The sequence below is a fragment of the Panulirus ornatus genome, chromosome 17 (assembly GCF_036320965.1).
Source record: "Panulirus ornatus isolate Po-2019 chromosome 17, ASM3632096v1, whole genome shotgun sequence".
Classification (NCBI taxonomy): Eukaryota; Metazoa; Arthropoda; class Malacostraca; order Decapoda; family Palinuridae; genus Panulirus; species Panulirus ornatus.
This window is the reverse complement of record NC_092240.1, coordinates 10,392,253-10,402,500: the sequence shown is the minus strand read 5'-3', so window position 1 is coordinate 10,402,500 and position 10,248 is coordinate 10,392,253. Positions and strand designations below refer to the sequence as shown.

Sequence of the window (10,248 nt, the reverse complement as noted above, 5' to 3'; positions counted from 1 at the left end):
TCTTTTCGGACTATCCGAAAAACGCTTCTCTTTCTGGACAAAAGCAAGGCTTATGGTCCTCACGGAATCCATGGAATGTACTGAAAAAAGTGTACCTCTGAACTTGCACCTGTGCTTGCTCGTCTGTTCCGGTTGTGTTTAAAGACCAAAACTTTTTCTTCTCCCTGGAAAACATGCTTTGACATTTGACTTTAACTTTCCCTCTTCGATAGGCATTACTTTAGTTTTTGCACTAGAGGACTGGCTGCTTGTGTGCCCCCACCACTAGCTAGATCGCACAATACTCAGCAAGCTGCTGCATCACATGATTATTGTGTGGCCATCAGCACCTCAAAGGTGGGCCGTTTTGATACCTGCTTCTTTCCCTAAATGTTGAATCTTTGGAACTCTCCACCTTCTCATGTCTTTCCCAATACCTGGCACATTTCAAAAGACAGGTCTTTCACTTTTCAAAAATCCATGAATACTTTCCCTTGTCTTTCCTTTTTCCGTTTCATAATCCTCTCTACATTTCAATTAAGGTCTGGTCTTCCTGTGGATTTTTGTCTGTGACTGGAGCCTCCAACATATATATAAAAAAATACAAATCTTATTCAAATATGACAAATAATCTAAATTTATCCCTTCATATATATATATATATATATATATATATATATATATATATATATATATATATATATATATATATGTATATATATATATATATATATATATATATATATATATATATATATATATATATATGTATATATATATAAGTAAACTAATTTGATAAACCATCCATGTCTCATAACCAACAAGTAAACCAACTAAACCCATTCGGGGAGAGAATGTTTAAAAACAAGTAAAAAAAAGAAAAAAGAAAAGAAATTCGCAAAGAGGATGAAGGCGAGTCGGCTGTCATCTTATTGGGAAGCGCCCCCGACCCCCACCACCCTCTTCACTACGCTAATGCCTCAAGTCAAGAATTTGTAAAGTGTAGCGTTGCTTTGTGGCTGCCTCACCCTGGCGTGCACCTGGCACGAGACAGACAACGTGCCAGCCAAGGCAGCGTTAGGGGGGGGAGGGGAGGATAGGAAGGGTCTGTGTATACTCAGGGAGCTTTTGGAAACCTTTGAAGATGTCTCGTGCCTATGACAGGAGATTGGGAGAGGGAGGGTGGTGGATGGAGGGTGGTGGGTGGTTCGTGAGGGAGGAGGGAAGGGGGTGGTGGATGTCGGGGGAATGGTCCGTGTGAGGACAGGGAAGGAAAGGATGAAAAAGGAACTTTGATAACAGGAATGGGATGCGCACACACACACACACACACACACACACACACACACACACACACACATGCATAATGAATTAATATAGAGAGAATGATTCGAAGAATTCAGGCATCCATTCTCCTGAAAATACCTATGTGTATATACATGAATATAGTGCATATGAACGAAGGGGTCACGGGTTCGAGCCTGGCTGTTAGAGTTTGTACATGTACATATATGTATGTATGAATGTATACATGTACGTATGTATCTATCTATACCTATCCATCTATTCATACAAACATGCACGTAAACATGAGTTTATACATGTATACATAAACACATACAGCAGACTTGACTTCTTCGGCTATCAAATCTCTCTCTTTGGTCTTTGACCCAAAGCATCAAAATCAACTTCAGTGGTTCAGTCTCTCCCCCTGACGAATCTGTACCGAAGCGTTCAAACCGATGATGAAGCCTTTCTTTTTCCTCTGACTCTATACCATTCCATATCTAATCTTCTTAGCACCTCCAGCAACCTCCCATTTAACCTTACGTACGCCCTCCCCTTGTATTTCCTACGTCTATAGGGGGTGGGGGGTTCTAACCTCATCCGCTCACAGTTACAAGTAACCTCAACCCCAACCCACTCACAGTGAAAGGTGAGGGAAGGTGGTGTTTCGTGCCGATGTCGTACCGCCTCGTGTCGTACCGTGGTTCTTGAGCAGGCTCTGACGAACCCTCGCCCCTCACTGTTTCGTCTACCTTTCCAAACCCCAAAAGCTTCTTCTGTTCTATGGAATCATGCCTTGGGGCAGTACAGTCATTAGGAAGGATACTGTTCTAAACCCCCTTGAGTTATCGTCTCATTGTTCTCACTTGTACTCTCTGTCCAGTGTTTTAAAAACTCTCCTCAAATCCCACTTCCCTGAATTAAAATTCTACTCCCTCTTCTCTACGAACGAATGTATGAATTAATTTCACTCCCTTAGGAATTTACGTACACGTACGTTAAGTATGAATTATTGTATGTAAGTTTAATAATGTTTTTTTGCTGTGTAAAGCTTGCTCTCTTACACATTGTTCGCCTTTTATCGTACGCCTGGCACATCCGTCCAGCTATTTGTGAGTTAACCCAACACACAGGCGCCGTGGGATGTAGCGTGTGTGTCTGTGTTAGTAAAATTTGTGTTTTTCCGCGCGTTTATTGGCAGTGTTCCCTCTGTGTTGCGTTGTGAAAATTGTTTACATACCAGTGATTATGTACACGACGGCTGATAACCCTACAGCATGCATAGCGAGTGTGAAAAGACATTCATTGTGAAACATTAATGGTTGATGCCTTGTTTATCTTGCGTTCGTCTGCAGCGAACGGAGGGCAAAATTCTACAGCGCTCTCCGTGTGGATAAGGAAGTAATCCCGACGATACTGGATGAATTTGAAGAGGTAAGCCATGACAGTTTTCTCGATGGTATTATATACATGAATCACTGAACGAGTGAGGCTTCGAGACACAAGAAGCAAGCAGGTGGGTTATTTGTTTACATTAGTTATCATCATATCTTTAATTACGCTTTGATTACTATGTAATTTATAGTAGAAAGTGTAAGTGAATAGTTACGTTTTCTATGAATCATGTAAAAATTGTGAACTTCGGAAGACGCTCAATTATTTTCTTTTCTATCACGTTGTCAGCGAATTTACAAACTATCCACTTTTCCCAAGTGGTAGTTTGTAAGACAACGTCGATAAACGTTTTAGTATTATTTTCGAAAATAAAATGGTATATCTTTTCTCTGTCAGAACGTACTTCATCGAAAGCGTCGTATAAACATGATTCGAGCTGGCATCCGGAACACTGGGACCCCGAAACGATGAACGGGTATCCTGGAGAGTCGGTCACAGGAGTCGAATCCCGTGTGTGTGTGTGTGTTTGTGAACTTGCTGGTCGACCAATTCAGCCGACGCAGCTTCAAGTGGTGCATATGTTTGTGTAGGTGTTACGTGGGTTGCTATTAAGATGTAAAGTAAATCAAAGAAATGTGAAATAAATTGAAATACAAAGGTAATGATTTTTACATATAAATATCCACATAGATACATATATAAACATATGCAACTTCATATAAAAAGGGTCAGTATGATATCTAGCAAGTAAAATGGACTTCAGTTGAATGCCATAATATGTTATCAAAGTCAGGAAAACTGCGAAATGGGAGATTCATTTTTTTTTAAGATCTTTGAAAAAAGAAAACAACTTTAATAGGGTAACTAGAGCAGAGGAGGATGAGGTGGGACAGGGGAAGGGATAGTTTGGAATGGAAGAGAAGACTGAAGTGTGTACATGATTATGGTGTACTGTTTTTGATACGTGACAACGATTTCTGGAAGTGTGGTTTTGGTGCCTTGCTTATGTATGCCCCAAGAAGTTGAAAGAATATAAGTACTTCTTTTTTTCTTTTTGAAGGAAATTCACTGAGCTACACATTCTTCATTGTGTAAAAGAATGGATGAGACTGGAACCTCCATGGCTTCTTTGTGGCTTCGAGGCATCTAAGAGTGTTCCAGGTCTGTACTCTTGTCCAGATCTCGGGTTTCTCTGTAATTCGTATCGTCGTTGTCTTCAAGCCTCTGCCGTACATTCTGAATGGGCTCCTTCTCTCACGCAGGACCCGACTGCTTTAATCTCAAACCGCTCGTGCTGTTCTACGGTAGTGTTTCCGATGCAGGGGGTATTTTACATTCGTGACGAATCATACTGCCTTAGTTTGCATCCTCCGTAACGTCAGCATGTGTGATGTGGAGGCGAGGAGCGTTGGTATACGTTAGTAAGTTGGGGCAGGTATCATCATAGCCATGACTAGGTGTAGTTTTTATTTAGTTCTTTGGAAGAAGCCAGAGTCTGTGCAGACTGGTCTGGCCTCTTTACCTTGTGGAGGTCTGTTTTTTTTAATGTGATCTACTGCTATACTTTTGATGCCAACGTGTGACCCAGGGTTCTACAGCTCTCCCTGTGGTTTATCCTGTTAATTTCTGTGATTGTATCGTCGGATTTCATTCTTCCTAGAACCCCTATAGTAAATCTATGGTGTGTTTTTAATCTTCCAGTCCTTTTCGAATTCGTGCAGTCTGGTTGTTTCTGACTGTACGAAACGCGTATGTTCTCGGACTGTGTTGTTCAAGACTGCTGTTTAAGAAAAGTGACGTGATCAGTATATACATGTCCATGTTCATGGCACCAGATGTTGAGGGAATGTCAGCTATGTTAGGTTGCGAATAGCGTTGGTGATAGGACGTTACCCTGGGGGACCCTGCTTATCTAAAGAGGATCTGGGTAACGAAGCAGAGTCGACGGTAATGATTACTGCGGTGCGTTGGCTTAGAAAATCACACAGTGGCCTTACTGTGGCAATTTAGTAGGCCCTAGCTGTAGTAGTCTATATTGTAGGCAGGCCGGTTCAGTATGCCTAGGTGTGGCAGTTCATATTGTAGGCCGTTTTTCCACGCTTTGTCAAAGCTACTTCCAATGTCTCTCTTCTGTAAGATACACACGCTTACCATTCATTCTTCTTAAGCTATGTAGCCTCACCATGTCACAGTAAGTTGTATACATGTAGCTGCATCCCATGGAACGTGTTCACGGGCCTCTGAGAACCAAGCACAAGGTACTGTTCAGTCTTTTGGAACATGTGAAGAAGCTGACCTGTAGACGATAATTCAAGGAGGAGCTGGCCGGTCGCTCAGAACGAGCGGGTGTTGACAGGACCAGGTAAAAGCCGGGCTAATCTCTCTCTCTCTCTCTCTCTCTCTCTCTCTCTCTCTCTCTCTCTCTCTCTGCTCGTCTGCCTCTGTGTGCGTGTCGATGACCTACATACGTTAGACATACTGCTTTCGAGGTCGATGTGGGATGTTGATATACATACACACGAGGCGCTTTGATTATAGATACAAGTTTTACACACAAAAAAAGGAGGTAGGTAAAAAATAGAAAACGAAAAAAACTCCATTACATTTAGAAAACTTGTCCCATTTCAGTGCAATGCATTTGAATCCAATAAAGATAATACTTATATGAACGATAGCAATTTTTTCCTGGGTGTGTGTATAATCTTTGATCCAACAAGGCGATTGTTGAAGGGATCGAAGCCGATTAGGGATCATAAACATAGACGAATCTTGAGAGATGAGAGACGGACGCTCTAATATGCGGTTTTAAGCTTACAAAAAGCCACTGCACAGGTTCAGACATAAACAAGCTCGTGTTGTTGTCTTTTAGAGTTACATCAATCCTGGGAAATGGCAAATACTAAAGGTATGAGCTGGCATAACGTGATCATTTGTTGATGCACAAAGGATGTGTGGATCAGGCGTTTGCCTTGAAGAATGTGTGTGAGAAATGCTAAGAGAAAATGGAGGTATTTGTGTGTAACATTTATGCTGCAGGTGAGAATCGTCTTCCGCAAGGGCGTGTAATGTCACCATGGCTGTTTAATCTTAGTTCATAGATGGGGTGGTGAGGGTGGTAAATGCGAAGGTCTTGGAAAGAGATGGTCTACAGTCTATAAGGGAGGGTGGATGGTGGTGGTGGTGGGGGGGGGGGGGAGATGTGTTAGTTACTGTTTACAGATGACACGGATCTGGTGGCAGATTCGAGTGAGAAACTGCAGAAGTTAGTACCTGAGTTTATAAGTGCGTGGAGGGTGAAAACCGAGAATGAACAAGAATAAAAGGAAGGTCAGTAGGTTTAACAACGCAAAAAGATAGGTTGGTTAAGGTGAGAGTTTCAATGGAGAGAACTTGGAGGAAATGAAACGTTTCAAATTACTGGGGGTGATGGATACGGCAGCAAATGGAACCAACACCACATAGCAGTCTCCATCCTTCCTTCATAATTTCACCGAATGACCACAAATACATCGTTTCCGCTCAATAACCTGACGAATCATCCTTGAGATCATGTATATATATATATATATTTTTTTTTCTCTCTCAATAGAAAACGATTACCATGAAAACGGAAGCCAGGTTTTCTTTCATCATTATTTCCGGGTATTTGAGAGAGGGAAGAGGAGGTACTTTTTGCGTACGTACAGGCAATGTACCACACACTCTTATTACGGAAGACGGAGAGATGAGGTACATGCTATGTACATGACATGTACTACTCTCGCTGCCGAAGACAGGAAACTATTTTGAGCGCAAATTCTCCAAGTTATTACGGGCATGCGAATACAACAACAGCAAAGTACACGCGGAGGTTGTTATTACAGTTATTCACAACCCTTCTGTAAAGAGGGTCTGGATTCCTTAAGGTGATGCATTGATTTCCAGGAATGTTTCCAATATTTATGGACTGACAAACTCTTACAAGGCTATACTTGCGATAGTTAAGGTAAAGCATGTGTTTACATTCCTTCACATTTGTAAGTTCATATATATATATATATATATATATATATATATATATATACGACAAAGCAAAAAAGAAAAAAAAAAAAGAAAAAAGAAAAATATTATGTAAAGTGTCGGGGGTAAACCATGGAAGTTCCCTTTTGGGCCTGGATGTGTAGAGGGAGCGGTGGTTTCGGGCATTATTACATGACAGCAAGAGACTGAGTGGGAACGAAGGGGCCCTTTTTGTCTTTCCTAGACACTACCCCCACACATGAGGGGGGGGGATGTTATTCCATGTGTGGCGAGGGGGTGATGGAATGGAAGGGGGGCAGGAGTAGAATTGGTGGTGAAAATGTGTAATATGTATGTGTCTGTGGTGTAATATACATGTGTACATTGGAATAAATAAAGGCAGACTATGAATTATGTACATGTGTAATATGTATATGTCGTGTGTTATATAATGTAAAATGAGATGTATAGGTATGTATATTTGCGTGGGGGACGTCTGTATATCATTTGTATGGGGGGGGGTTGGGTTGGGCCATATTCTTTCGTCTGTTTCCTTGCGCAAACCGGGAAAAACGCGGGAGACAGCGAAAAAGCAAAATATGAATAATATATATATATATATATATGTATATATATATATATATATTTTAAACCCAGGGATAGGGGAGAAAGAATACTTCCCACGAAATTCCCTGCGTGTCGTAGAAGGCAAACAAAAAAGGGAAAGGGGAGCGGTGGCTGGAAATCCTCCCCTCTCGTTTTTTTTTAATTTTCCAAAAGAAGGAACAGAGAAGGGGCCGGGTGAGGATATTCCCTCTAAGGCCCAGTCCTCTGTTGATAACCCTACCTCGAAAATTTGCGGGAAATGGCGAATAGTACGAAAGAAAGAAAAGAAGATATATATATATATATATATATGGAGAGAGAGAGAGAGAGAGAGAGAGAGAGAGAGAGAGAGACATAGATAGATTGAGATGGATAGTGATAGATAGATAGATATATAGCGAGACAGATAGAGAGACAGAGACATGAAAATAAACAGACACATACAGAGAGAGAGAGAGAGAGAGAAGAGAGAGAGAGAGAGAGAGAGAGAGAGAGGTACACACACATATATATATAGATAGAGAGACAGATGTGTGTGGTGTCTGTGTGAGAGTATGTATGTTTACACTCCTCCACCTCACTTGGAAATCCAAGAGACAGTGACATATATCTCGAGGAATGCATTCAGTGTTTACAGCGAGCGCTCTTGGTCCCCTTGATTCCAGTGATCGTATCAACTGTCGAACACATATGTCAAGGTTCTGGCGTTAGTCGCTGTGTGGGTCGTATGTTTCAATCATTTTAGAAGTCAAAATTACTGAGCAGCACACAAAGTGAACCACTCTTGTATGCATTATTCACGTTCTTATTTAGTGGCAGGGCATCTACTGATCCCCCTTCAACCCGAGAACGATAAATATATATATATGTATGTATGAATATGTGTATATGAGTGAACGGGCCGTTCTTCGTCTGTTTTCCAGGCGCTACCTCGTTGAAGCGGGAAATGGCGATCAAGTATAATAAGCATAGAATTGAGTATAGTTTTATATATATATATATATATATATATATATATATATATATATATATATATATATATATATATATATATATATATATATGAATATATATATATATATATATATATATATATATATATATATATATATATATATATATATATATATATATATATATGACACAGCTGCATAAGGCGTCATTAGCGATAGATATGAGCTACTGAACTCCTTTGAGGTACAACTCCCCCCTCAAGCGTTTCGTCGGTCAAAATTAAGTGAGTACGAAAAAGCATTCTTGTCTCTGCCAATGTTATGCTTCCCCCCCCCCCCAAAAAAAAAATATCTACACGATGTATGGCGCTTAAGATCGAAGGAAATCGTGGACCTGTATTATGTGTCATCCCTCCGCGGATCTCTCTCTCTCTCTCTCTCTCTCTCTCTCTCTCTCTCTCTCTCTCTCTCTCTCTCTCTCTCTCTCGATATACTAGGTATTTCCTTCCTTATTGTCTTTTTTTCTCTCTCTCTCCCCCGCCTTGCCGAGGTCGCATCAGGAATGGAGTTTTTGAGGAACAAAATTCTCATTATGCTCTTTCTACTATTCCTCCTCCTTTTTCAAAAGCTGTAATACAAGAGGAGGGGATGATTTCCATCATCCCCTCCCCTTCCCTCGTGATCCCAAACTACTTTTTTTCTTCTTCTTTACGTTGCCTTCTGCGATCGTTCAGGGAGAACTGAAAGAAATCGACACCCGACCGCAAATCGACAGAACCCAATAAAAAAAAAAAACACGAATGGAAAACTTTGGTGGAAACGACGAATAATAATCAAAAGAAAAAAATAGACCTGGAAGAGCTCGAGGTCCAGACTCAGCCAAGAATTAACTACAAAAAAAAAAAAAAACGAGAAAACATAACAGCGAGGAAGGAGGTTCTGTGGGGGGCGGGGTGGGCATAGTGCGCACTGGAGGATGGAGTAAAGATCTCGGAAATAATTGAATTATTTGAGGTTGAGGCGTGCGTGCAGAAGGGTAAGCGGGCGTGGCAGGAGATGGGTGTCGGTGGTCTTGGGAGGGAAGGAAGGAAGGAGTGATCAGTGTTGAGGAAAAGGAGCGTTCCCGTCGAAAAGTCATGTCCTACAGGAGGTAGAAGATGCGTGTGTTATATATCTGTGCCGGTACGATAATGGCTTTAGCTTCCTTGTGGTAAGAGGCGAGTCTTGGGTTCAGACGACGACAAAGGCCACAACCCAGCCTTCTCTTCTCTTAATGGCGACGTAAGAGGTCTTCTAAGTCAGGAGTAAAGACACACACACACACACACACACACACACACACACACACACACACACACACACACACACACACAGGATAATGATAGATGAAAGAACAAATAGTCTCAGTAAAGATAGATGAAGTCTTCTATGTCAGTAGTAAAGACACACACACACACACACACACAGACACACACACACACACAGGATTACGATAGATGAAAGAACAAATAGTCTCAGTAAAGATAGATGAAGTCTTCTAAGTCAGTAGTAAAGACACACACACATAATAAAGATAGATGAAAGAAGAAATAGTCTCAGTAAAGATAGATGAAACAGAATTGTTTGAGGAGACAAAAGACGAATATCCAACTAAAAAGGAACCGGAGGTGAAAGATGAACTGATAAAGGACGAACAGTAAAAGACATAACCTGATATACGAAGATAACTAAAAGATAAAAGAGTTCAGGAGTTGATGTTACCACGCACTATCGTGGTCAGGACACGCTTGTTGAGCAGTCAGTCTCGCCACAGAGAGAGAGAGAGAGAGAGAGAGAGAGAGAGAGAGAGAGAGATTAGAAGTTCAGAGACTACACCTTCATCCATTATTAAAGAACAATAAATGTGAAAATCAGGATATGAAACTGTCAGGCCCTCGCCTTCCCTGGAAAATCGAGAGATCATGGTGACCTTAAGGACTTACAAATGTTGGGAACGAGCCACTTCAACTCTGACCTTATGATTCTGTGG

At 41.1% G+C, this 10,248-nt stretch overlaps 1 protein-coding gene and 1 long non-coding RNA gene across 2 annotated transcripts in view; one reads left to right on the top strand and one right to left on the bottom strand.

Moving 5' to 3' along the window:
• The window catches only part of LOC139754559 (nephrin-like), an 894,341-nt gene that overhangs the window by 780,332 nt on the left and 103,761 nt on the right, over window positions 1-10,248 (bottom strand). The window lies entirely within an intron of this gene.
• Window positions 2,411-10,248, top strand: part of LOC139754560 (uncharacterized) — a 625,282-nt gene continuing 617,444 nt past the window's right edge. Inside the window, exon 1 of the long non-coding RNA XR_011713903.1 lies at window positions 2,411-2,700. This is a non-coding gene — a long non-coding RNA (uncharacterized lncRNA). The remainder of the gene's footprint in view (window positions 2,701-10,248) is intronic.